Source organism: Mustela erminea, chromosome 15 (assembly GCF_009829155.1).
Source record: "Mustela erminea isolate mMusErm1 chromosome 15, mMusErm1.Pri, whole genome shotgun sequence".
Lineage (NCBI taxonomy): Eukaryota > Metazoa > Chordata > Mammalia > Carnivora > Mustelidae > Mustela > Mustela erminea.
Window position 1 is genome coordinate 30,294,900 of NC_045628.1, and position 26,598 is coordinate 30,321,497.

General features: G+C 37.1%; 1 pseudogene; it reads right to left on the reverse strand.

Moving 5' to 3' along the window:
* The window catches only part of LOC116574028, a 68,634-nt pseudogene that overhangs the window by 11,766 nt on the left and 30,270 nt on the right, over positions 1-26,598 (reverse strand).

Sequence of the window (26,598 nt, forward strand, 5' to 3'; positions counted from 1 at the left end):
TATGTCTTTAGAGCTCTCACTATGCTAGTTTTCAGTAACATTGAGAGATTTCTTCATTAATTCAAGTACAAATTGGCTCCAAAAGAATCATGAAGAAAGAACACTCTAGAGAAATATTTTTTCTCAATATGCTTCAAAAAGTACACATTTCCTAGTACTAAGTACAGGACAACATTAAAAAAGAATCTTAAGATCATAGCATTGCTGTCAACTAGATATTTCTCATGTTTACAGAAATATAAATGTAAAAATCATACATCATACAAAATATCTGATGCATATATGCCCTTAACTAAAAGGGAATGTTCCTTTTTTTAACCAAAAAAAAAAAAAAAACAGACAAACAAACAAAAACCCACAACAGCAATAATATTTAAGGATTACCTTATTCTTTCATATATCAAGAATTACTTAAAGGTCCTATATCTCAGTCATTTCTAATAATATTTTGATCTTTCTTATTGCTCTGTCAACAATTTTTAAAAAATGGAAACACTGTGACTATCATTGTTATTCACCCAAACATTTAATTCACATTCTTTTTTTTTTTCTGTTTTTTTTTTTTTATTTCCAGCATAACAGTATTCATTATTTTTGCACCACACCCCGTGCTCCATGCAATCCGTGCCCTCTATAATACCCACCACCTGGTACCCCAACCTCCCACCCCCCGTCCCTTCAAAACCCTCAGATTGTTTTTCAGAGTCCATAGTCTCTCATGGTTCACCTCCCCTTCCAATTTCCCCCAACTCCCTTCTCCACTCTAAGTCCCCATGTCCTCCATGCTATTTGTTATGCTCCAATTTCTTATCTGCGTAATTACTCTACTAGTCAAAGGGGTTCCTAAGCAAGTTTTATCTTGTATGGAAGGGTTGAGTCAATTAAGCACAATGTGTTAGAATGAACAAGCCTGGTTAATAATGGATCACTGAATCACTGGGCAGGAAATATCTCTGTTACATAAACAAGCTTTTAAAAAATGGAGTGCAGAGTAAGAAATTTGGTTTTCTCCACAAACTGTTGACGGTCATAATTTAAAATTATAGTAGTCTCCTCAAACGTCCATCTCAGGGTGTCTGTCTTTCCTCCCACCCCCGGAAAAGTAAATACTCACATTAACTAAGGAAAAAAAAAATCTTGCTCAACAATAAAATGCAAATTGTAATTTCCAGAGTTACTCAGAAAGTTATGGCCACCACCTGTAATGGTTAGAAGCCCAGCAAGATATGAGTAGATGAATAATGAGAGAGATGAATGGAAAGATCTTCAGAAGGGTGTGGGCAGGGTTAAGGATATCAACAAATGATAAAGCTAAATAATTGGGAGTCATTATCATCACTAGACCTGAAGGGGCAAGAGGAGCAAGCAATTATTAGAAACTGAAGAGGGTTATAGTGATATGTGTGGGAGGAGGATACTGACAAGCAGCTGTGGACTCAGGTAGAGAAAAGCAGCCATGAATTCCTGCAGAGTGGGAATGGTGTGAATAAATAACCTAATCTCGCTCCTTCTGTCCTTCAGATTTCCTTCCAGTTCCTCCTATTTGCTAAACCCAAATGGAAGCCAAAAGGCAAGGGAACAAATTGATACCGTCCATAAAGATCAGTCAGAGTAGGATGGGAAGTAGATGTAGAAAGGCAATGGCAAATATCCAAAACACATTCCCCTCTACCATCATATCTGCAGTTTGAATAGCCTTATATATTTTTTCAGCAGTTTCTCTCTTTCCCATCATGGTCAAATCAAGAAGCAATCTAAGAGGTATTTGAGAAGCTCTATCTAGATTCTAGCACTATATTAAACTCATAGAAAAATATTAAAAAGTACAGATATGGATTCTGTCCCCAAGATAAAGCCTGTAAAATAAATGGAAGCAGTATAATATATATAACAAGTCACAGATTATGAAAAGACTTGGCTTTGGTAAAGAACAGGAATCTCCTCTAAGGCAGTTTTCACAAGGTAGTATAAGTTTCAGGATTGTAATTTTTATAGATAATGCAGGAAAAGGACTTTGTAGAACAAAGATGTTTTGGGTGAGTGATACTAACCTAGCATCTAGTAGCAACCTGGAACATTGCTCAGCCTATTTTCCTGGGTACTTGTTCCAGAAGAGAAGGAGAAATTGCCTATTCTTTTCACCTTCCTAATACGTACATTTACCTAAAGAGTAAAGACTGACACAATACCTATTTTCAACATTTTTAGGGGTAGCACATAAAAGCTAAACCCAACATCAACTAGTAAAGGTTATTCCCTTCATTTGAAATGCTTTCTTCACTTTCTCATTGAGAAATTCCTATTATTCAAGATTTTACTCAAACATGAACTCTACATAGCTTTTCCTGAGTATTCCTGGCAAAGCCAAAGCCTCCTCTAAACTTTCACTCCTAAAATGATTAAAAATAGTTAATTTTCAACAGTATCCTGGTTTGTATAATTTTTGAAAAAGCTACCTGGTATTTTTTTAACTATTTTATTCCAATATAAAAATTTCATAAAAGATACATATGAATTACTTTCAGGATCAAAGCATTGCCCAGAGAGAACTTTCCATGCTAATAAAATTTTCTAAAAGAGAAAAGTAAGAACTTGCAGTAACGATTGTACCTTCTAAGGCAATAACTCTAAATTTGAACATATGAAAGCTTTTAATATGGTATTGAAAGAAAAACTGTCTCTGATTAAATATCTCATCCTTTGTTAAATAAAAAGTCATTACTCAACCACCATTCATTTATCTTTTATAGATTTTTCATAGAAACAATTATGGTTGTCATTTTTTGTTCTCTAAGCATATATATGGGATCTAATGAATTCATAACTTAACAAGACATTACTGATCCTGGTTAATTTTGAGAAAGAAAATAGAAGTACTTATAGATGCTCAAAAAAACCTTATTATTTGAAAACCAACCATGAGGTTGAAGAATGTATTCTAGAACTACATAGAGCATAATAATCCAAACAGAATGAAAAGCTAACTAAAAATAGGTACAAATAGGAAGAAACAATATTTTTCATCTCAAATTTCCATTTAGGATTCTAGAAAGTATGACCATTTGGAATCTAAAACAACTTGAACATGAGGGAGAAGATGAAAAGCCTGCAATCTCATCCAATTTCCCAACTGAATTGAGTGTATGTCTGGTGTGAACACAGAACTATTCCCTTAAAGCAGGTAAAAAACCACAACTTCCAAAGAAATTTGGAAAGAAAACTCAGAGCTATTCATTCATTTGTCAAGGTGTCTAGGCCAGATACTGCTCCATCTCCCTCCCTGCTGGTATAATCCAGTGGGAGAGATTCTAACCACGTTGTCAAAATTATGCATGTTATAAAATGAGAAGAAGAAGCAAGGAGTTAGCATTTTTGCATAGACTAGGCCCATTGTATTACAGAATCCTACTCAACCTTCACAATGACCCTATAACTTAGGTATTACTCATCCAATTTTACTAATGGGAAACTAAAGGTTAGAAAATCAATGAGTCACCAAGTTTAACCCGGTCTTGAGTGGTGGGGTTAAAATGTCAATTAAGATTTGACTCTAGAGTACATTCTCTTCTCTCTACCCAGGAGAGGTGAATCTTGAGATACATGAGAACTTTGTGGCACCTCTGCATAAATATCTTAGAGTGTATGTAGTGTTAAAAAAAAAAAAAAAACAAACAACACCATGAGTGCTATGAATTGTGTAAGATGGATGATTTACAGACTTGTACCCCTGAAACAAATAATACATTATATGTTAATTAAAAACAAACAAACCAACCAAAATCACTGGGCCTGGAGACGTAAAGTGTGGTGGGAATGCAGAGCTAGGAGTAATTGATTCTGTGTGGTGCCACTGAAGACCATGGATTATTTGGGGAATGTGGAAAAGACCAATCTGTTGGCTAGAGCACAGGAGGAAGTGGTACAAATGGAAAGTGAGATTGGGTCGAGCTATAAAAGTTTAAGAGGTGTTTTCAGGTATGCCAACAAGGAGCATGAAGATATATTATGTACTGAAATTTGGATTTCAGGAAATAATGAAAAGATTACAAAATATTAAGATAAAAATATTGTGGTGGCCTGCAGAGAACAAACCCTTCATTTAGAGAAAACCAAATGCCAAGCTTCTCTAATGCCAAGAAGTTATTGTTATGCAAATCACTGTTGCATTTCTGTTAATTGGGGCTTGTTCTCAATGAAAGAGGAGGAGAAAAGTTTTATCCTTAAAAATGGAAATTAAACCAATTTTAAAGTATACAATGAAACTCAACAAAATTGCAAAGAATGTTTTTCTATAATTAACACTTTTCAATGACCCCATTTTCTTTGTTGTCAGTATACAGTGTTCCCAACAATTTGTATTGTATTTTTTTTTGTCATTTAGTAATATTCAGTAACTCAGTAATTTTGTCTTGCAGTAATAGTAAATTCTCATCATTGGTTAAAACTTGTACAAAAAAAGCAAACAAAAGTCCACATGCAAGATGAGTAAGCATTTAACACCATCAGACATTTCTCCCAAGCCAAAATGTAAGCCTAGGATTAAAAAAGAAAAAAGAAAAGAAAAAAAAATCCTAGTCGATTTGATCTACAGTTCGTTCTGTAACCTCAGCTTGGCACTTAGACAAAATCTGGAAGTCTCTGACCACAAAATCTGAAGCATTTTCCTCACACTCCTCAATACCATCTAATCTCTGTGGCTGATCTTTCACAATTCCTGCCTTCTGCCATTGTGATGAGGGAGCAGGAGGCTGGCTGAGGACAAAGCAAAAGCTGGCGCCTTGCACTCCCCCCCTTCATCCGCTCCCCTCCATATGTGTAGCATTCCTCAGGCACCCCTGACTGCCATAAAATGATAAATAGTTAACTTGCTGAGATCACAATCCTGCAAGACAGGAATCTCCCTTGGTTTGCAAATGTCCTTGAGATTACAACAAAGAAGTTACCTTATCAATAGCCCAATTTCCAAAGACACAGAACTCAGTTCCTCAAGCCTAATGTCACCCTCCCCTCCATAAAAAAACCGAAGGAGGTGGAAGTAGAAGGAAAAGTAAATAAAGTTAAATTTCTTCTAAACCTAAATCTCATTAACAAGGATGCTTGATAGCAGGAATGTAACATTCCACCAGTCTTCCAATTGTCTTTACTTGATAGCAACTAAGCCTTCAATATCCTGTTAGTATTCTTTGCCCCAATAGCCCTTCTGAACACCCCTTTGTCCTCACCTACCCAACTCCTGTGTATATAACCAACCACTCCTCACAACCCAGGGCAGCCTCATCTCCGCCTGCCCACGGGCCCTGTCCCCGTGCTCTAATAAAATCACCTTTTGCACCAACGACGTCTTAAGAATTCTTTCTTTAGTCGTCGGCTCTGAACCTCCTCACACACCGAACCTGACTTAGGTTCTAGGACTTCAACAATTGGGACATGAGCTCTTAATCCCTTTCTTCTAGGACTGGGGTTCTGACATTGTTGCTCTTCTGGCCACCAGGGGAATGGACCTGTTAATAGAGTTCTGCCCCATAATGGGTAAGCTCTTGCAGTGATGCCACTTCTAGGCAGGTAGTTTGTGTATTACCACTGCCAGGACAGTCCTGCTGCTATACCTACAAAAACTACCACTTCCCCACTCCACCCCTACTCCAACTGCCAATATCCTTCCAACCGGCTTCCTTTTCTTCCTGATGGCAGCTACCCTGAGATGTCAGCAAGTCTCATGAAATCCGATGGCTTCAGTCACTGTCACTGAATTCACTCACCATTGCTAAAAGTGAAAAATGTAGGGATTTTGCGTTATGGTGATCATTAGCATCTAAATGAAGCAAAACACTAAGGCTAGCCAGCCTCAAGCAAATTATAGAAAGGTTGATTATTTCCAAAATCACCAACATTTGTATCTTTGTATGATTTATACCAACCCCTCAAACCCCGCTACTCAAAACATTTTTGCGGGGCACCTGGGTGGCTCAGTGAGTTAAGCCTCTGCCTTTGGCTCAGGTCATGATCCCAGGGTCCTGGGATCGAGCCCCACATCGGGCTCTCTGCTCTGCAGGGAGCCTGCTTCCTCCTCTCTCTCTGCTTGCCTCTCTGTCTACTTGTGATCTCTGTCAGATAAATAAAGAAAAAATCTTTAAAAAAAAAAACATTTTTGCAACAGGAATAATTTCAGTATTAGCTGTTAACCTCTAACATAGTTTGTTTTTTTCCAGCGTATAATTTTTTTTTATTGAGATTCAATTCACATACCATAAAATGGACCATTTAAAAGTGTATAATTTGGGGCACTTGTGTGGCTTAGTTAGGTTAAGTATCTGACTCTTGAATCTGGCTCAGGTCATCATCTCAGGGTCATGAGATTGAGCCCCACATTGGGCTCCATATTCAGAGGGGAGTCTGCTTCTCTCTATCTCCCTCTGCCCCTCCCCCCTCTTTCTCTCTCAAATAATAAATAAATCTTTTTTTTTAAAGTACATAATTTAGTGATTTTTAGTATATTTACAAGGTTTTACAATCATCATTGCTATCAAGTCAAGAACATTTTCTTTACCCTCCTCTCCCCACCAAAAATTCTATCTATATCCATTCCCTCCTTTTCTGAGCTCTGACATAGAGGAATAGCCTCTCAAAAATAGAAGACATTACACTGCAGGGCACTAAAGGATCTCTTCTTCATAAAGCCATTGCCCTTGAGAGCTAGAGACATAGACAACTTTCTTAACACATGGAAATAGCCATAGAGACTTAGACAAAAATGAGAAGATGGAAGGATTTGTCCCAAATGAAAAAAGAGGATAAGCACTCCTGCTCTCTCTCAAATAAATAAGTAAAATCTAAAGAAATAAAAAATAAAAAATACTTTATATATTAACATCAATAATGTATTTTCCAAAACAGAAAAATTAGAAGAATGGCATTTATATTTTGGAAATCTCCAAAATATGGCTTAAATAGGTAAGAGTTGGATTCCTATATTTGTTTCTATATTTAATCTGTTGTAATATGTTGTTATTGTTGAAATATAAATCCAGTCTCACATAGATATACAGTTAGAGAAGGGAAGAGAACTGTAGATATTCTTCAATGGTAACAACATTAAAACTGGGCAATGATTAGTTTTTAGAAGTAAGTTGCAATACAGAATCTAAAACCATACCAGTGGGTTTTTCATTCTTTGTTATAAAATCTACTGGCTTGTTTTGGTCTTTGAATGGATTTTTTTCCCCATGACTTTGTAATATCCTGCACTGGTCACTTTTCAAATATTTGCTCACTGAGTTATATAGATCTTTCAAATGTTGACACAGTTCACTGCATAATTTTTAAATCGCATCCATTAATTTCATCAATAATCTCATTAGAAAAATCTTTAAATGTTAGGATGTTGGTGAGCTGACAGATACAGGTTTTTTGAAATTTTAATTTTATCATTAGCAACAAAAACTATTTTTTCCAAAGGACAGATCCATTTCATTCACTTTCAAGATAGTGTCTATCAACCAGCTAAAGATCAAAAATCATCACTTGTCAGTTGTTGTTTCAAGCAAAAATGATGTGTAGGGAGGGGAGGCAGGGATAGCTAGTTTAGCTTCCAATTCAAACAATTATGCTTGTGTTTGGCACATTTTGATGTGCAGTCGATTTTATTTGTACTTCCCATTTCCTCACACTGATTCTTAAAAGCCATGTATTTAGGGATCAAGATTTAATAAACTTAGTATTTTTACTGCATCATTAAAGATATTCTTAGGTGAAACAGCTTTCTTTCTTTCTTTTTTTTTTTTTTACAAGTATGTGGGTATGTGGGTAAAGAATACAATGATTACTGTGTATTACTGATATAGTTCAGTGCCACTGCCTTGGTTTGTGATGAGGAGCAGTGTTAGTCACTGTGGCTTTTGTATCATCAGTGTAAATGTCACCATGGTGAGAAAGGCACCTAACATCTCAGTATTACTGTAAAAATAGTTTTAATCTTGCAAATTTGGCTGCAAAGATCTCAAGAGCCCAGCTGTCCACACTCTAAGGAGTGCTGCCCTCAGCAGCCACTGGGTTCTCTTTGCAATAGAAGAATACTTCTTAATGAGTTATTCATATTTATGCTATCAAGAATGTTGAATTTGAGAATGCTTGGAGGGAAGTGGATTCTTTAAGTAAGCTCTATTCTTTCCACCTCCTTTGCTCTAGACACTATCCAAGTTCAGACACCCATCACTTTATGTGTAGATAACTCCCTGGACTTCTCACTGGTTTCTCTGCCTCCAAAATCTCCTTTCTCCAAATGTTCTTCTATACAAACTGCTGAAGATCATTATTGCTAAAGCCCATTTTGACCTCTTCGTGCAGAAATTTCTAGTGACTTTTTCTGCCTACCAAATAAAGTCTAAATGCCTTTATTTGATTGTCAGGGTTCCCCTTGTTCTAGGTCCAACTTCCAGAGTGTTTTCCCCACTTTTTCTCCATGCTTTCCAACCTCAGAACATACATTAAACTTTCCAACTTGTAGTGCATTTGTCTGAGTCTCCACACCTTCCGTGTCTTGGGTACTTCCCCACCTTTTAAATCTTCGCAGATGGCAGTCTACCTCCCCCTAAAGAAGCTGAAAAGGATGGATACTTGTTTTCCCAAGAAGCGTGCTAGTTAGGAAATGGGTGCATGAACAAGGCTCAGCCAATCATCAGGATCAAACTCTAGGATTTTGAATGTGAAGCTAGTGACATAAAGAATAAGAAAAGAGCGTGAGGTAGATTCATTTAGCAGTATCAGGAAAGGACAATGAAGCACATTAGAAGCTATAATAGCATCCAGGTGCCACAGTGGTAGCAGTGCCAGCACCGGGAGTATCTGGGAATGTCTGGTGGTATCAGGGGCATCTGAGCTGCAAGCTATAGAGCCCAGCTCTTCATAACCCCTGGACGAACCTGGCTAGAGTGACTGGTCCTAAGAGGAAATAGGGTTTCCTGCTGCAAAGTAAAGTCAAGTGGCAAAATCAACAGTCTCAAAATAAATTTCTATTCACTTTTTCCATGTAAGAAAGAAAGCACCGGAAGGTCAAGTAATAGATTTCTCTTTAGTTGGTTATTTTTGTGTAGTCATACCATATGACTGTGGCACTAATGAGGCCACAGTTAACTATCTCCAAGGCCAAACAGTTAAATCAGCTATATTATTTGTTCACACACCACTGGCTAGGGCAGAGAGATGGCAAGTGATCATACCATAGTCCCAGTAAAAGAGAGTATTTGGGTCAATGTGATCACACTCTAAGTACATAGTTCAGTGAATCAGATCCAGTATCCTCATATACATTAACGAATCCATTGGCCAAGTCTGTCCCTCAACCATAATCTGGCAGAAAATTCCATTTATTTCATGAAATTTTATTCATTTCCTTGCTACTTATATCAGTATATTATGGGAACAGAAACACTTCCTTCTATTAGGCTAACAGGATAGCTAACAAAAAAACAAACAAACAAACAAACAGAAAAAAAAAACAACCCCACCATATTAAATAAACCCTCTGCCATTTGGTTATTAGGCCTTTACTAATTTTTTGCATGTCCTAAATTTGCACTTGTTTTTGTGGTTCCATTGACTTCCTGGATCCCACAAATATAAATATAAATAAATATATATATATAATATATATAATAAATATATATATATATATATATATATATATACCACTTACCACTCTTCAAACAACAATGCATTAGTCAGAACCTGTGTGATGTTCTGCATGGCAATTTTGAGAAAGTCCATTACAAAGAGACAGATACCATTTTAAGTTTGGTAGTAAAAATTGTGAGAAAAGAGTTTAATTTACGTGACCTGAAGTAAAGAAGTTTTAAGAGAGACTGACTCTTGTTTTTGAGTATGAAAACACTTCCTACTTAAAAGAAAATAATAATTCTTTATTATTATTATATTATTATTATTATATTATATTATATTATAAATAATAATAACTGGTAATAGCTAGTCCCATGTAGGAGATGGAAATTACAGCAGACAATTTAAGCTAGACATTAGAACTCTAATGATTGTGAAATGTATATATATTATCACAGGATTATAAAGGTTTTTAAAATATATATGCCAATTTTAATTGAAAAAATAGTCTTTCCTGATAAATAATTACAAACTTTTGCCCTTGATGTAACTTCAGTAACACAACTGAGGGAAAGATGCTTGTTTCCTCTGAGAAAACAATAAGCTAAAAATTTATATACATATTTTTTTAAGATTTTATTTATTTATTTGACAGAGAGAGTCATAGCAAGAGAGGGAACATAAGCAGGGGGAGTGGGAGAGGAAGAATCAGGCTTCCCATGGATCAGGCAGCCCTCTCTGGGGCTTGATCCCAGAACACTGGGATCATGACCTGAGCCAAAGGCGGATGCTTAACGAATGAGCTACTTAGCCACCCCTACAATTATATTTTTAAAACAGGACCATATTGATGGTTGTTTCCAAATAATTTGGTCTTGCTTCTGACTCAGGACCAACCAGAGAAAGTTATATATGCTTCCCAAGCAAATCATATAGAATGTGGAATTCAATTCCAAAAACAAGATGACTCAACTCAACTTCCTTCATCAAGAATCTGTGCAGAGATGGAGTGATAAGTTAAGACACATCTATGCCTTCTGAGAGTTAATATTGGATGGAAGGTAAGCAGAATTAACAAAATATAAAGATAATTACAAAATAAGACAAGGTATAACTGATAAATACCAAAAAACAAAGTCCTATATTTTTGCAGATCATGTCAGTGTAAGGACAACTTATTGGGTGTTAATGCTGGTGACAAAAACTAAGATTCACATATTTCACCCCATAGGACCATGTTTGCTCCTCAAAGTAGAGCTGAGCATTGATTGAAAGGCCATAAATTAACACACTGCAGAAGAGAAAAAGAAGCTGCCACCTGGCTATACTATGTAGCAGTAACACTTAACACAATTTGGGGACAAGGTTGGACATTATTGGCTTTCTCGTCTTATCTTTGAGGAAGCATATAAGGAAGGGAGAGGTTTCAATTTAACAGCCATACAGAAAGAAGAAAATGTGCTCAAAGAAGAATCTACACTTCAAAAATTCCAACTTCAAAATAGGCCTAGAAGAATTATAATTTTAAAATCGCTATAGTATGCCCATGTAGAGGTGACCTTGATCATTGAAAACATGACTATACCAAAAACGCCATAAGGAAACTTCTACAGAGGAGTCAAGTAGCAGTAGAAACAGAGTTTCTAAACTTGCTCCATGTTTAGTGCTTTGCTTTTGACATTTAGCAAATGTATCTAGGTTCACTGCTGAAATATTTACAAAAATCAAATATCCACATAGAAATGGCATCAATTTTTAAGAAGAAGAAAGAGAGAGGGGAGCAGAAGGTATACTGGAGAGAATTATTGGGGAGAATTTCCCCAATATGGCAAAGGGAACGAGCATCAAAATTCAGGAGGTTCGGAGAACGCCCCTCAAAATTAATAAGAATAGGCCCACACCCCGTCACCTAATAGTAAAATTTACAAGTCTCAGTGACAAAGAGAAAATCCTGAAAGCAGCCCGGGAAAAGAAGTCTGTAACATACAATGGTAAAAATATTAGATTGGCAGCTGACTTATCCACAGAGACCTGGCAGGCCAGAAAGAGCTGGCATGATATTTTAAGAGCACTAAACGAGAAAAACATGCAGCCAAGAATACTATATCCAGCCAGGCTATCATTGAAAATAGAAGGAGAGATTAAAAGCTTCCAGGACAAACAAAAACTGAAAGAATTTGCAAACACCAAACCAGCTCTACAGGAAATATTGAAAGGGGTCCTCTAAGCAAAGAGAGAGCCTACAAGTGGTAGATCAGAAAGGAACAGAGACCATATACAGTAACAGTCACCTTACAGGCAATACAATGGCACTAAATTCATATCTCTCAATAGTTACCCTGAATGTTAATGGGCTAAATGCCCCTGTCAAAAGACACAGGGTATCAGAATGGATAAAAAAACAAAACCCATCTATATGTTGCCTCCAAGAAACTCATTTTAAGCCCGAAGACACCTCCAGATTTAAAGTGAGGGGGTGGAAAAGAATTTACCATGCTAATGGACATCAGAAGAAAGCAGGAGTGGCAATCCTTATATCAGATCAATTAGATTTTAAGCCAAACACTATAATAAGAGATGAGGAAGGACACTATATCATACTCAAAGGGTCTGCCCAACAAGAAGATCTAACAATTTTAAATATCTATGCCCCCAACGTGGGAGCAGCCAACTATATAAACCAATTAATAACAAAATCAAAGAAACACATCAACAATAATACAATAATAGTAGGGGACTTTAACACTCCCCTCACTGAAATGGACAGATCATCCAAGCAAGAGATCAGCAAGGAAATAAAGGCCTTAAACGACACACTGGACCAGATGGACATCACAGATATATTCAGAACATTTCATCCCAAAGCAACAGAATACACATTCTTCTCTAGTGCACATGGAACATTCTCCAGAATAGATCACATCCTCGGTCCTAAATCAGGACTCAACCGGTATCAAAAGATTGGGATCATTCCCTGCATATTTTCAGACCACAATGCTCTAAAGCTAGAACTCAACCACAAAAGGAAGTTTGAAAAGAACCCAAATACATGGAGACTAAACAGCATCCTTCTAAAGAATGAATGGGTCAACCGGGAAATTAAAGAAGAATTGAAAAAAAACATGGAAACCAATGATAATGAAAATACAACGGTTCAAAATCTGTGGGACACAACAAAGGCAGTCCTGAGAGGAAAATATATAGCGGTACAAGCCTTTCTCAAGAAACAAGAAAGGTCTCAGGTACAGAACCTAACCCTACACCTAAAGGAGCTGGAGAAAGAACAAGAAAGAAACCCTAAGCCCAGCAGGAGAAGAGAAATCATAAAGATCAGAGCAGAAATCAATGAAATAGAAACCAAAAAAACAATCGAACAAATCAATGAAACTAGGAGCTGGTTCTTTGAAAGAATTAATAAAATTGAAAAACCCCTGGCACGACTTATCAAAAAGAAAAGAGAAAGGACCCAAATAAATAAAATCATGAATGAAAGAGGAGAGATCACAACTAACACCAAAGAAATACAAACTATTATAAGAACATACTATGAGCAACTCTACGCCAACAAATTTGACAATCTGGAAGAAATGGATGCATTCCTAGAAACATATAAACTACCACAACTGAACCAGGAAGAAATAGAAAGCCTGAACAGACCCATAACCAGTAAGGAGATTGAAACAGTCATTAAAAATCTCCAAACAAACAAAAGCCCAGGGCCAGACGGCTTCCCGGGGGAATTTTACCAAACATTTAAAGAAGAACTAATTCCTATTCTCCTGAAACTGTTCCAAAAAATAGAAATGGAAGGAAAACTTCCAAACGCATTTTATGAGGCCAGCATCATCTTGATCCCAAAACCAGACAAGGATCCCATCAAAAAAGAGAGCTATAGACCAATATCCTTGATAAACACAGATGCGAAAATACTCAACAAAATACTAGCCAATAGGATTCAACAGTACATTAAAAGGATTATTCACCACGACCAAGTGGGATTTATTCCAGGGCTGCAAGGTTGGTTCAACATCCGCAAATCAGTCAGTGTGATACAACACATCAATGAAAGAAAGAACAAGAACCATATGATACTCTCAATAGATGCTGAAAAAGCATTTGACAAAGTACAGCATCCCTTCCTGATCAAAACTCTTCAAAGTGTAGGGATAGAGGGCACATACCTCAATATCATCAAAGCCATCTATGAAAAACCCACCGCAAATATCATTCTCAATGGAGAAAAACTGAAAGCTTTTCCGAAGCAGGGATGTCCATTATCACCACTGCTATTCAACATAGTACTAGAGGTCCTAGCCTCAGCAATCAGACAACAAAAGGGAATTAAAGGCATCCAAATCGGCAAAGAAGAAGTCAAATTATCACTCTTTGCAGATGATATGATACTATATGTGGAAAACCCAAAAGACTCCACTCCAAAACTGCTAGAACTTGTACAGGAATTCAGTAAAGTGTCAGGATATAAAATTAATGCACAGAAATCAGTTGCATTTCTCTACACCAACAGCAAGTCAGAAGAAAGAGAAATTAAGGAGTCAATCCCATTTACAATTGCACCCAAAACCATAAGATACCTAGGAATAAACCTAACCAAAGAGGCACAGAATCTATACTCAGAAAACTATAAAGTACTCATGAAAGAAATTGAGGAAGACACAAAGAAATGGAAAAATGTTCCATGCTCCTGGATTGGACGAATAAATGTTGTGAAAATGTCTATGCTACCTAAAGCAATCTACACATTTAATGCAATTCCTATCAAAGTACCATCCATCTTTTTCAAAGAAATGGAACAAATAATTCTAAAATTTATATGGAACCAGAAAAGACCTCGAATAGCCAAAGGGATATTGAAAAAGAAAGCCAACGTTGGTGGCACCACAATTCCAGACTTCAAGCTCTATTACAAAGCTGTCATCATCAAGACAGCATGGTACTGGCACAAAAACAGACACATAGATCAATGGAACAGAATAGAGAGCCCAGAAATAGACCCTCAACTCTACAGTCAACTAATCTTCGACAAAGCAGGAAAGAATGTCCAATGGAAAAAAGACAGCCTCTTCAATAAATGGTGCTGGGAAAATTGGACAGCCACATGCAGAAAAATGAAATTGGACCATTTCCTTACACCACACCCAAAAATAGACTCAAAATGGATGAAGGACCTCAATGTGAGAAAGGAATCCATCAAAATCCTTGAGGAGAACACAGGCAGCAACCTCTTCGACCTCAGCCACAGCAACATCTTCCTAGGAACAACGCCAAAGGCAAGGGAAGCAAGGGCAAAAATGAACTATTGGGATTTCATCAAGATGAAAAGCTTTTGCACAGCAAAGGAAACAGTTAACAAAATCAAAAGACAACTGACAGAATGGGAGAAGATATTTGCAAACGACATATCAGATAAAGGACTAGTGTCCAGAATCTATAAAGAACTTAGCAAACTCAACACCCAAAGAACAAATAATCCAATCAAGAAATGGGCAGAGGACATGAACAGACATTTCTGCAAAGAAGACATCCAGATGGCCAACAGACACATGAAAAAGTGCTCCATATCACTCGGCATCAGGGAAATAGAAATCAAAACCACAATGAGATACCACCTCACACCAGTCAGAATGGCTAAAATCAACAAGTCAGGAAATGACAGATGCTGGCGAGGATGCAGAGAAAGGGGAACCCTCTACACTGTTGGTGGGAATGCAAGCTGGTGCAGCCACTCTGGAAAACAGCATGGAGGTTCCTCAAAATGTTGAAAATAGAACTGCCCTATGACCCAGCAATTGCACTATTGGGTATTTACCCTAAAGATACAAACTTAGTGATCCAAAGGGGCACGTGCACCCGAATGTTTATAGCAGCAATGTCCACAATAGCCAAACTGTGGAAAGAACCTAGATGTCCATCAACAGATGAATGGATCAAGAAGATGTGGTATATATACACAATGGAATACTATGCAGCCATCAAAAGAAATGAAATCTTACCATTTGCGACAACATGGATGGAACTAGAGCGTATCATGCTTAGCGAAATAAGTCAAGCAGAGAAAGACAACTATCATATGATCTCCCTGATATGAGGAAGTGGTGATGCAACATGAGGGCTTAAGTGGGTAGGAGAAGAATCAATGAAGCAAGATGGGATTGGGAGGGAGACAAACCATAAGTGACTCTTAATCTCACAAAACAAACTGAGGGTTGCTGGGGGGAGGGGGTTTGGGAGAAGGGGGTGGGATTATGGACATTGGGGAGGGTATGTGCTTTGGTGAGTGCTGTGAAGTGTGTAAACCTGGTGATTCACAGACCTGTACCCCTGGGGATAAAAATATATGTTTATAAAAAATAAAAAAATTAAAAAAAAAAAAAAAGAAATGGCATCAATTTTTAAATCACTTAGCCTGACTGACTTTTATATGTGTGTGTGCTAGAAATAAGCTTTCTGGGAACAAGATACAGAGAAACACTTTTTTCCACATTTCTTAGTGTCCCTCTAATGCTGGTAGGATCATGGCATCTTTAATACAATAGCTTTCTTCAAAAGTCAAACTGTAAAAAATGATTTGCAGTAAAATATAACCTGCTACATGGTCATTCAACTTTCATTATTTGGAAAATGCTGAAACTACAATGGAAAAGTTGGCAATGGCATAAGAAAAATAATTTATAGAAAAAACAAAAATGTCCAATTAAATTGAAAATGTAATCAAAATTACAGATAATATACTTTTCTATTATATTCAGAAAATATTTTTAATTGTACTGATCAATGTTAGCAAATGTCACATTTAGGGGAATACTAACAAACATGGTTTGTATCAGTAGAATTTGGTACAATCTTTATGGAAAGCCAACCACCAATCCAGATCATAAGCCTAGAGAAGGCTTATAACTTTGACCAAATTTTTCAACTTTCAAGAATTTGTGGGGCACCTGGGTGGCTCAATTGTTAATTGTCTGTCTTCAGCTCAGGTCATGATCCCAGGGTCCCGAGATCGAGTCCTGCATTGGGCTGCCTGCTTGGCAGAAGGTCTGCTTCTCCCTCTCCCACTCCCCTGCTTGTGTTCCCTCTCTCGCTGTCTCTCTCTCTCTCTGTCAAATAAATTAAAAAAAAAAAAAAAAAAAAAGAATTTGCCCTAATAGTTCAGCCATTACAGAAAATGGTATGGAAGTTCCTCAGAAAATTAAAAAATAAAATTACCATATGACCTGGCAATCTCACTTCTGAGTATGTATGCAAAGGAAATTCAAATAAGACCTTAAAAAGGTATCTGCACTCCCATGTTCATTCCAGTATTATTGATAACAGCCAAGATATGGAAACAACCTAAGTATCTATCAACGAATTAATGTCTAAAGAAGATGTGTTATGTGTGTGTGTGTGTGAGTTTTATACATGTGTGTCTGAATTCAATATGTCAAATTTAATATGTTAAAATATGCATCTATAAAGGGAATTTGGAGATAATTGGGAGACTTAAAATATGCAGTGGATATTAAATAATGCAAAATTATTATTAAGTTTCTTGGGTGTAATAATGGCACTGGGATTAAGTAGAACATTCTTATTCTTAAAGGTTGTATGATGAAATATTAGGGGGTGAAGTTTCATATGTCTGCAAATGACTTTTAAACATTTCAGCAAGAAAACTAATGTATACATATATATAGACAGAAATATTTTAAAATTTGGCAACATGTTAACAGTTGTTGAATTAAGGGGCGCCTGGGTGGCTCAGTGGGTTAAAAACTCTGCCTTAGGCTCAGGTCATGATCCCAGGGTCCTAGGATCAAGCCCTGCCTCGGCTCTCTGCTCGGCAGGGAGCCTGCTTCCCTCTCTCTCTCTGCCTGTCTGTCTGCCTACTTGTGATCTCTGTCTGTCAAATAAATAAATAAAATCTTTTAAAAAAAAATAGTTGTTGAATTAAGAGGAGTACATGAATTTTTCGTATTATCCATTTTGGATTATCTATTGTATTTTATTTACTTTATATTTGAAATTTTAAAATAAAAAGTGTCAGGAAGTTAAATTAATTTTTTTTATTTAAAAATAAATAATGTTGGGGCGCCTGGGTGGCTCAGTGGGTAAAACCTCTGCCTTCGGCTCAGGTCATGATCCCAGGGTCCTGGGATCAAGCCCCACATCAGGCTCTCTGCTCAGCAGGGAGCCTGCTTCCCTTCCTCTCTCTCTGCCTGCCTCTCTGCCTTATTGTGATCTTTGGCTGTCAAGTAAATAAATAAAATCTTTAATAAATAAATAAATAAGCAAATAATGTTATATAAACATTATATGTAATAAAGATGTAATAAACAAATCATAATATAATCAATACTCATAAATATACCTCCCAACCCAAGATCTAGAACACTAATAGTACCATTAAATCAATATAGGTGGACTTCTAGGAAGATGGCAAAGTAGGAGGATCCTGGGCTCACCTGTCCCACAGATACTAGATAACAACCGGAGGAGTATAAATAAACCAGAAAATGACTTGAACAGCAACAGAACAGCTAAATGTAGAGAAGAGGGCACAATGACAATTGTAGGGAGGGTGGAAACATGGTCAGGAGCCAAAGGGACCCACAGGACTGTTCACAGGGGGGAGGGACTTTATAGGTATGGAGAGGGGAGAAAAGAGGACCCCATACTAGGTAACTCAGGCACAAGAGGCCCACACTGGGGAGACGAATATCCATAACATTTGGCTTTGAAGTCCAGAGGGGCTTGGCTTTGTGAGTTTTTACAATCAGTAAAAAATTCAGCTTTAAAATTCAGTGGGCTGAGTACTTACGTTAAAGAGTCAGCACAACAAACAGCCCTGCAGAGACACAGCATAGAAGCAGCAGTTTGAAAAATGCCTGGGGTATAATAGGAGGTAGATTTGTTTCCTAATCTCAGAGCAAGTGCTGAGGTAGAGGGATTGTTTGTAGGTTTCAAGAACAAAAGAGATGGTGGGTGCCATTTCCCTCCCCTTTTCCCAGCCTAGATACACAGACACCTGCAGGGAACCAGCTCAGTGCCAAAACTTCCCACCTAGCCAGCTAATAGTAAGCCCCATCCCTGCGTGCTTCTGTGGATCTGCCCCCTTGATCCCAGCAGCAGGAATTTCCTAAAGTGGCTACAAGTCCTCTCCCATAACAGACCTGCCCAAACCTTGCTAGCACTATGTCCCCAACCCCTGCATTCTCCTGCAGACCTGCCCCATCTAATATGCACTTGGCCAGAGCTCATCCAAAGTGGTGCCACAAGACTGGCAGTGTGCAAGCAGCCATACAACAGGGGCTGGCACCACTCCAAAGTGGCTCCTGCATAGGGAGAGGGGGAAAAAACCATACATATCTGTTCAACTGAGGTCCCAGCAGTGGGCTTAAGTCAGACATCTGGTCTGACTGCAGGCCTACCCATCAACAAAATCTTCGTAGGGGACAACATAGGGAAAGTACCCTGTAGTTTGTCAGCATTGCAGCTCAGGAAAATGCCTCCTTTGACTCAACTCAAGCCAACATGGTCCCAGACTGGCTACCAACACAGGGACCAAACCCTGCCCCCAACAGGCAAAGAGAGTCATTGCAAACGATTGGACTGGAGGCAAAAAAAAAAAAAAAAAAACGGCTTAGCCACAGCAGCAGGGTGCACAAAACACACATAGGAGATATCTCGGAATTACAGGTTCTGGTAAACAGGGGACACTGTACAGTGGGCACTACAGGAGCTCTTCTTCATATGGCCATGACTTTCAAGATCAGGAAAAGTAGCTGACTTTCCTAAAACATGAAGAAATGCAGAGAATTAGACAAAATGAGGAGACAGAGGAATATGTCCCCAAATGAAAGAAGAGTACAAAATCATAGCAAGAGAGCTAAAAGAAATGGAAATAAGTAACTTACATATTATCAGAAAGATCCTGACTGGACTTGAGAAAAGACTGGAAAACCTCGGTGAGACCCTCAACAAAGAGATAAAAAACATAAAAAAGACCCAATCAGAGATGAAGAACTCAATAACTGAAATTAAAAATACACTAGAGGGAATAAATAGTAGGCAAGAGGGGGAGGAAATAGTAAACCAGGGGAAACAGAAGAATGGATCAGTGACATGAAGGACAGAGTGATGGAAAGCAATTAAGCTGAATATGAGAGAGAAAAACAAATAATAAAAATGAAAATAGATTAAGGGAACTCATATCATATCATATGTAATAATATTCACATTATATCCCAGAAAGAGAAGAGAGAAAAAATGGGAGAGAAAATGTATTTGAAGAAATAATAGCTGAAATCTTCCCAAATCTGGGGAAGAAAATAGAAATCCAGATCCAGGATGCACAGAGAGCTGCCAGCAGAATCAACACAGTAGAGTCCACACCAAGACACACAGAAATTACAATGGCAGGAAGTAGTGGTAAAGACAGAATTTTAAAAGCTACAAGAGGAAAAAAAAAAAAAACAGTTAAATACAAAAGGAACCCCATAAGGTTATCAGCTATTTTTCAGTGAAAACTTAGCAGGCCAGAGGGAGCAGAATGATATATTTGAAGTGCTGAAATAAAAAACCTACCAGCAAGACTACCCTACCCAGCAGGGCCATCATTCAAAATAGAAGGAGAGATAGTTTCCCAGAAAAGAAGTTTTGAAGGAATTCATCACCACTAAATCAGCTTTCTAAGATATGTTAAAGGCAACTCTGTGAGTAGAAAGGAAAGACCATAATCAGGAATAAGAAAAGTAAGAAGCATAAAAGTAGTAAAATAAAGTATATCTATAAAAATCAGTCAAGAGAGTCACAAAATAAAATATGTAAAGTATGACACCATACACCTGAAACATGGGAGGGAGAGTGTAACAATTTAGTGTTTTTTGAATGAGTTGAAACTTAGGTGACCATCAACCTAATATAGACTACCACATGCATAAGATGTTATATATTAACCTAATGGTCAACAAAAAATCAAAAACTGGTAATAGCTATGCAAAAAATAAAGAGAAAGGAAACCAAGTAGAGCACTAAAGAAAGCCAGCAAACAATGAGAGAAGAAAATAAAAGAAAGGGACAGAGAATAACTCCAAAACAAACATAAAATAAGTAACAAAATGGGAATAAGTACATACCTAGCAATAAGTACTTTGAATGTAAATGAACTAAACATTCCAAACAAAAGCACAGCATGACAGAATGGATAAAAAAGCAAGACCTATTTTTATGTTGCCTACACTAGACTCATTTCAGACCCAAAGGCACATGCAGATTGAAAGTGAAGAAATGGAAAAGCATTTATCATGCAAAAGGAAGTGAAAAGAAAGCTGGGTAGCAATAGTTATTTCAGATAAAATAGACTTTAAATAAAGACTGTAACAAGAGACAAAGATGGACTATATAATAATGAAAGGTACTATCCAACAAGGAGATGTAACAATTGTAAATATATTTTTTTAAAGATTTTATTTATTTATCCGACAGACAGAGATCACAAATAGACAGAGAAGCAGGCAAAGAGAGAGAGAGGAGGAAGCAGGCTCCCCGCAGAGCAGAGAGCCCAATGCGGGGCTTGATCCCAGGACCCCGGGACCACGACCCGAGCCGAAGGCAGAGGCTCCAACCGACTGAGCCACCCAGGTGCCGCAATTGTAAATAATTTTGCACCCAAATACATAAAGCAGTTAATAACAAACATAAAGGAAGTAATCAATAACAACACAACAATAGTAGAGGACTTAAACACCCTACATACATCAATGGATAGATTATCCAAGAAGGAAATCAACAAGGAAAGAGTGGTTTTGAATGATACATTGGATCAGATAGATCTAATAGATATATTCAGAACACTCTATCCTAAAACAGTGGAATACACATTCTTTTCAAGTACACATGGATCATTCTCCAGAACAGATCACATGTGAGGCTACAAAACAAGTCTCAACAGATTAAAAAGACTGAAGTCTTACAGTGCATGCTTTTTGACCATAACACTATGAAACTAGAAATCAACCACAAGAAAAAATCTGAAAAGACCATAAATCCATGGAAGCGAAATAATGTGCTACCAAAAGATGAATGGGTCAACTAACAAATCAAAGAGAAAATCAAAAAACACATGAAGAAAAATAAAAATCAAAACACAATGGTCTAAAAGCTATGGGATGCAGCAAAAGCAGTTCTAGGATGAAAGTTTATAGCAATACAGGCCTACCTCAAGAAGCAAGAAAAGTCTCAAATCAACAACCTAACCTTACCTAAAGGAGTTATAAAAAGAACAACAAATAAAACCCCAAACCAGTAGAAGGAAGGAAATAATAAAAATTAGAGCAGAAACAAATGAAATAGAAACTAAAAAAGAAAACAAAACAAACAAACAAAAAAACAACAGAACAGATCAATGAAACCAAGAGCTGTTTTTTTAAAAAGATCAACAAAGTTGATAAAACTTTAGCCAGACTCATCAAAAACAAGAGAGAGATGACTCAAATAAACAAAATCAGAAATGAAAGAGAAGTAACAACCAACACCACAGAAATACAAAGGATTATAGGGAGAATATTATGAAAAAATTATATGCCCCAAAACTGGACCACCTAAAAGAAATAGATAATTACTAGACACATATAGCCTCCCAAAACTGAAGAAGAAAGAAATAGAAAAATTGAACAGACTAATTGCCACCATTGAAATTATATCAGTATCAAAACACTCCCAACAACCAAAAGTCCAAGACCATGGCTTCACAGGTGAGTTCTACCAAATATTTAGAGAAGAGTTGATACCTATTCTTCTCAAACTGTTCCAAAAAGTAGAAGATGGAGGAAAGGTTCCAGATTCATTCTATGATGCCAGCATTATCCTGATACCAAAACCAGATAAAGTTACTACAAAAAATAAAAAGAACTACAGGCCTGATGAATATAGATGCAAAAGTCCTCAACAAATATTAGCATACCAAATTCAACAAGTATTAAAAAAAATCATTCACCACATTCAAGTGTATTAATTCCTGGGGTACAGGGTGGTTCAATATTTGCAAATCAATCAATGTGATACACCATATCAATAAGAGAAAGGATAGAATCATATGATCATTTCAATAGACACAGAAAAAGCATTTAATGAAGTACAAGATACACTCATGATGAAAATCCTCAACAAAGTAGGTTTAAATAGAACAAACCTCAACTTAATATAGGCCATATATCAAAAACCCACAGCAAACATCATACTCAATGGTGAAAAACTGAAAGCTTGGCCCCTAAGGTCAGGAACAAGACAAGAGTGTCCATTCTCACCACTTTTATTCAACATAGTACCAGAATTTCTAGTCACAGCAATCAGACAATGAAATGAAAAAAGCCAACCAAATTGGTAAGGGGAAGGCAAAACTTTAACTATTTGAAGATAACATGATACTACATGTATGAAGCCATAAAGACTCCACCAAAAAACTACTATAACTGATCAATTAATTCAGTAAAGTCACAGGATACAAAATCAATATACAGAAATCTTTTACATTTCTGTACACTAATTATAAAGCAGCAGAAACAGAAATTAAAACATTCCCACTTACAATTGTACCAAAAATAATCAAATACCTAGATATAAAGTTAACCAAAGAGGTTAAAGACTTGCATTCTGAAAACTATAAAATATTGATGAAAGAAACTAAAGATGACACAAGCAAATAGAAAGATATTCCATACTCATGGACTGGGAGACTCAATAGTGTTAGAATTCCCATTCTACCCAAAGCAATCTACAGATTTAATGTAATCCCAATCAAAATACAACAGCATTTTTCACAATTAGAACAAATAATACTACAATTTTTGTGGAACCACAAGAGACCTTGAATAGCTAAGTCAACCTTAAAAAAGAACAAAATTGGAGGTATCACAATCCCAGGTATCAAACCATATTACAAAACTACAAAGCTATAGTAATCAAAGAAGTATGGTACTGGCACAAAAATAGACACATAGATCAACATAATATAATAGAGATCCCAGAAATAAACTCACAATTATCTGATCAATTAATCTTTGACAAAGGAAGCAAGTATATGCAATGGAAAAAAGACAGTCTCTTCAATAAATGGTGTTGGGAAATCTGGACAGCTACATTCAGAAGAATGAAAGAGGATCACTTTCTTACACCAGATACAAAAATAAATTCAAAATGGATTAAAGACCTAAATTTGAGACCTGAAACCATAAAAATCCTAGAAGAAAACACAGACAGTAATTTCTCGGACATCTGCCATAGCAACATTTTCCTAAATATATGTCCTGAGACAAAAGAAATAAAAGCAAAAATAAACTTGGACTACATCAAAACAAAAAACTTTCGCACAGCAAAGAAAACAATAAAACTAGAAGGCAACCTCCTGAATGGGAAAAGATATTTACAAATGACATATCTGACAAAGCGTTAGTATCTATATAAAGGACTTACACAACTCAACACACACACACATGCACACATACACACACAGAGAGACCAAATAATTCCATTAAAAATGGGCAGAAGAGGGGCGCCTGGGTGGCTCAGTGGGTTAAAGCCTCTGCCTTCGGCTCTGGTGGTGGTCCTGGAGTCCTGAGATCGAGCCCCACATCGGGCTCTCTGCTCAACGGGGAGCCTGCTTCCCCCTCTCTCTCTCTGCCTGACTCTCTGCCTACTTGTGATCTCTGTCTGTCAAATAAATAAATAAAATCTTCAAAAAAAGATTTTTTGAAGGGGGGTGCAGAAGACCTGAACAAACATTTCTCCAAAGAAGACATCCAGATGGACAACAGACATATGAAAATATGCTCAACATCACTCATCATCAGGGAAATGCAAATCAAAACCACAATGAAATATCATCTCACATCTGTCAGAATGGCTCAAATCAACAACACAAGAAACAAGTGTCAGAGAGGATATGTGGAAAAAGGAACATTCATGCACTTTTGATGGAATGCAAACTGGTGCAGCCATTGTAGAAAACAGTATGGCGGTTCCTCAAAAATTTAAAATGGAATTACCATATCACCCAGTAATTCCACTACTGGGTATCTACCCTAAGAATATGAAACCAATAATTTGAAAAGATATATGGACCCTCATATTTATTGTAATATCATTTATAATAGCCAAATTATGGAAGAAGCCCATGTGCCCATGGATAGATGAATGAATAAAGAAGAGGCTGTATAAATCAGACAATCATATCAAAAAATGGGCAGAAGATATGAACAGACACTTCTCCAATGAAGACATACAAATGGCTATCAGACACATGAAAAAATGTTCATCATCACTAGCCATCAGAGAGATTCAAATTAAAACCACATTGAGATATCACCTTACACCAGTTAGAATGGCCAAAATTAACAAGACAGGAAACAACATGTGTTAGAGGGGATGTGGAGAAAGGGGAACCCTCTTACACTGTTGGTGGGAATGCAAGTTGGGGCAGCCTCTTTGGAAAACAGTGTGGAGATTCCTCAAGAAATTAAAAATAGAGCTTCCCTATGACCCTGCAGTTGCACTCCTGGGTATTTACCCCAAAGATACAGATGTGGTGAAAAGAAGGGCCATCTGTACCCCCAATGTTTATAGCAGCAATGGCCACGGTCGCCAAACTGTGGAAAGAACCAAGATGCCCTTCAATAGACGAATGGATAAGGAAGATGTGGTCCATATACACTATGGAGTGTTATGCCTCCATCAGAAAGGATGAATACCCAACTTTTGTAGCAACATGGATGGTACTGGAAGAGATTATGCTGAGTGAAATAAGTCAAGCAGAGAGAGTCAATTATCATATGGTTTCACTTATTTGTGGAGCATAACAAATAGCATGGAGGACAAGGGGAGTTAGAGAGGAGAAGGGAGTTGGGGGAAATTGGAAAGGGAGGTGAACCATGAGAGACTATGGACTCTGAAAAACAATCTGAGGGTTTTGAAGGGGTGGGGGCGGGAGGTTGCGGGAACCAGGTGGTGGGTATTAGAGAGGGCACGGATTGCATGGAGCACTGGGTGTGGTGCAAAAACAATGAATATTGTTACGCTGAAAAGAAAAATTTAAAAAAAAAAAAAAGGATGATTTCAAAAAAAAAAAGAAGAGGCTGTGTATATATATAAAATGGAATATTACTCGTCCACTGAAAAGAATGAAATATTTCCATTTGCAACAACATGGATGGATCTAAAAGTATTATAATGCTAAATGAAATAAGTCTGCCAGAGAAAGACAACATATGATTTTACTCATATGTGGAATTTAAAAAAACAAAGAACATAATTATAAAAAATTTTTAAAAAGAAGTAAGAGGCAACTCAATAAACAGACTCTTAAAGTAAAGAACAAATTGGTGCTTATTAGAGGGGAGGAGAGTGGGAAGATGGGTGAAATAAATGAAGGAAATCATGGGCACACTTATCTTGATGAACACTGAGTAATGTATAGACTTATTGAATCACTGTGTTATATGACCAAAACTAATATAACACTGTATGTTAATTATGGTGGGATTAATATAAAAATTGTCCACATGGGTGCCTGGGTGGCTCCGTCGTTAAGCATCTGCTTCAGCTCAGGTCATGAACCCAGGGTCCTGGGATCAAGCCGCTTCATGTTCAGTGAGGAACCTGCTTCTCCCTCTCCATCTGCGTGCCACTCCCCCTGCTTGTGCTCTCCCTCTCTGTGTCAAATAAATAAATAAAATCCTTTAAAAAAATAAAATAAACTCCAAAAAAATCCACATATATGCTCTTTCCCAGTCTATCCCTCATATCCCCCAACTATCTTAATGTTTGTAAATTTTAGTACAGAAATTTTCAAGTGCATATAAAACATCCAGCCCCAGCATTACAATTTTGGTTTTGCATTTTAGATATTATCCTTAGAGAACCATCCTATCATGTGCAAAACCAGTAATACCTCCAAGGTGTATACTCTCCAGAAGTTAAATATTCTGTAAATAT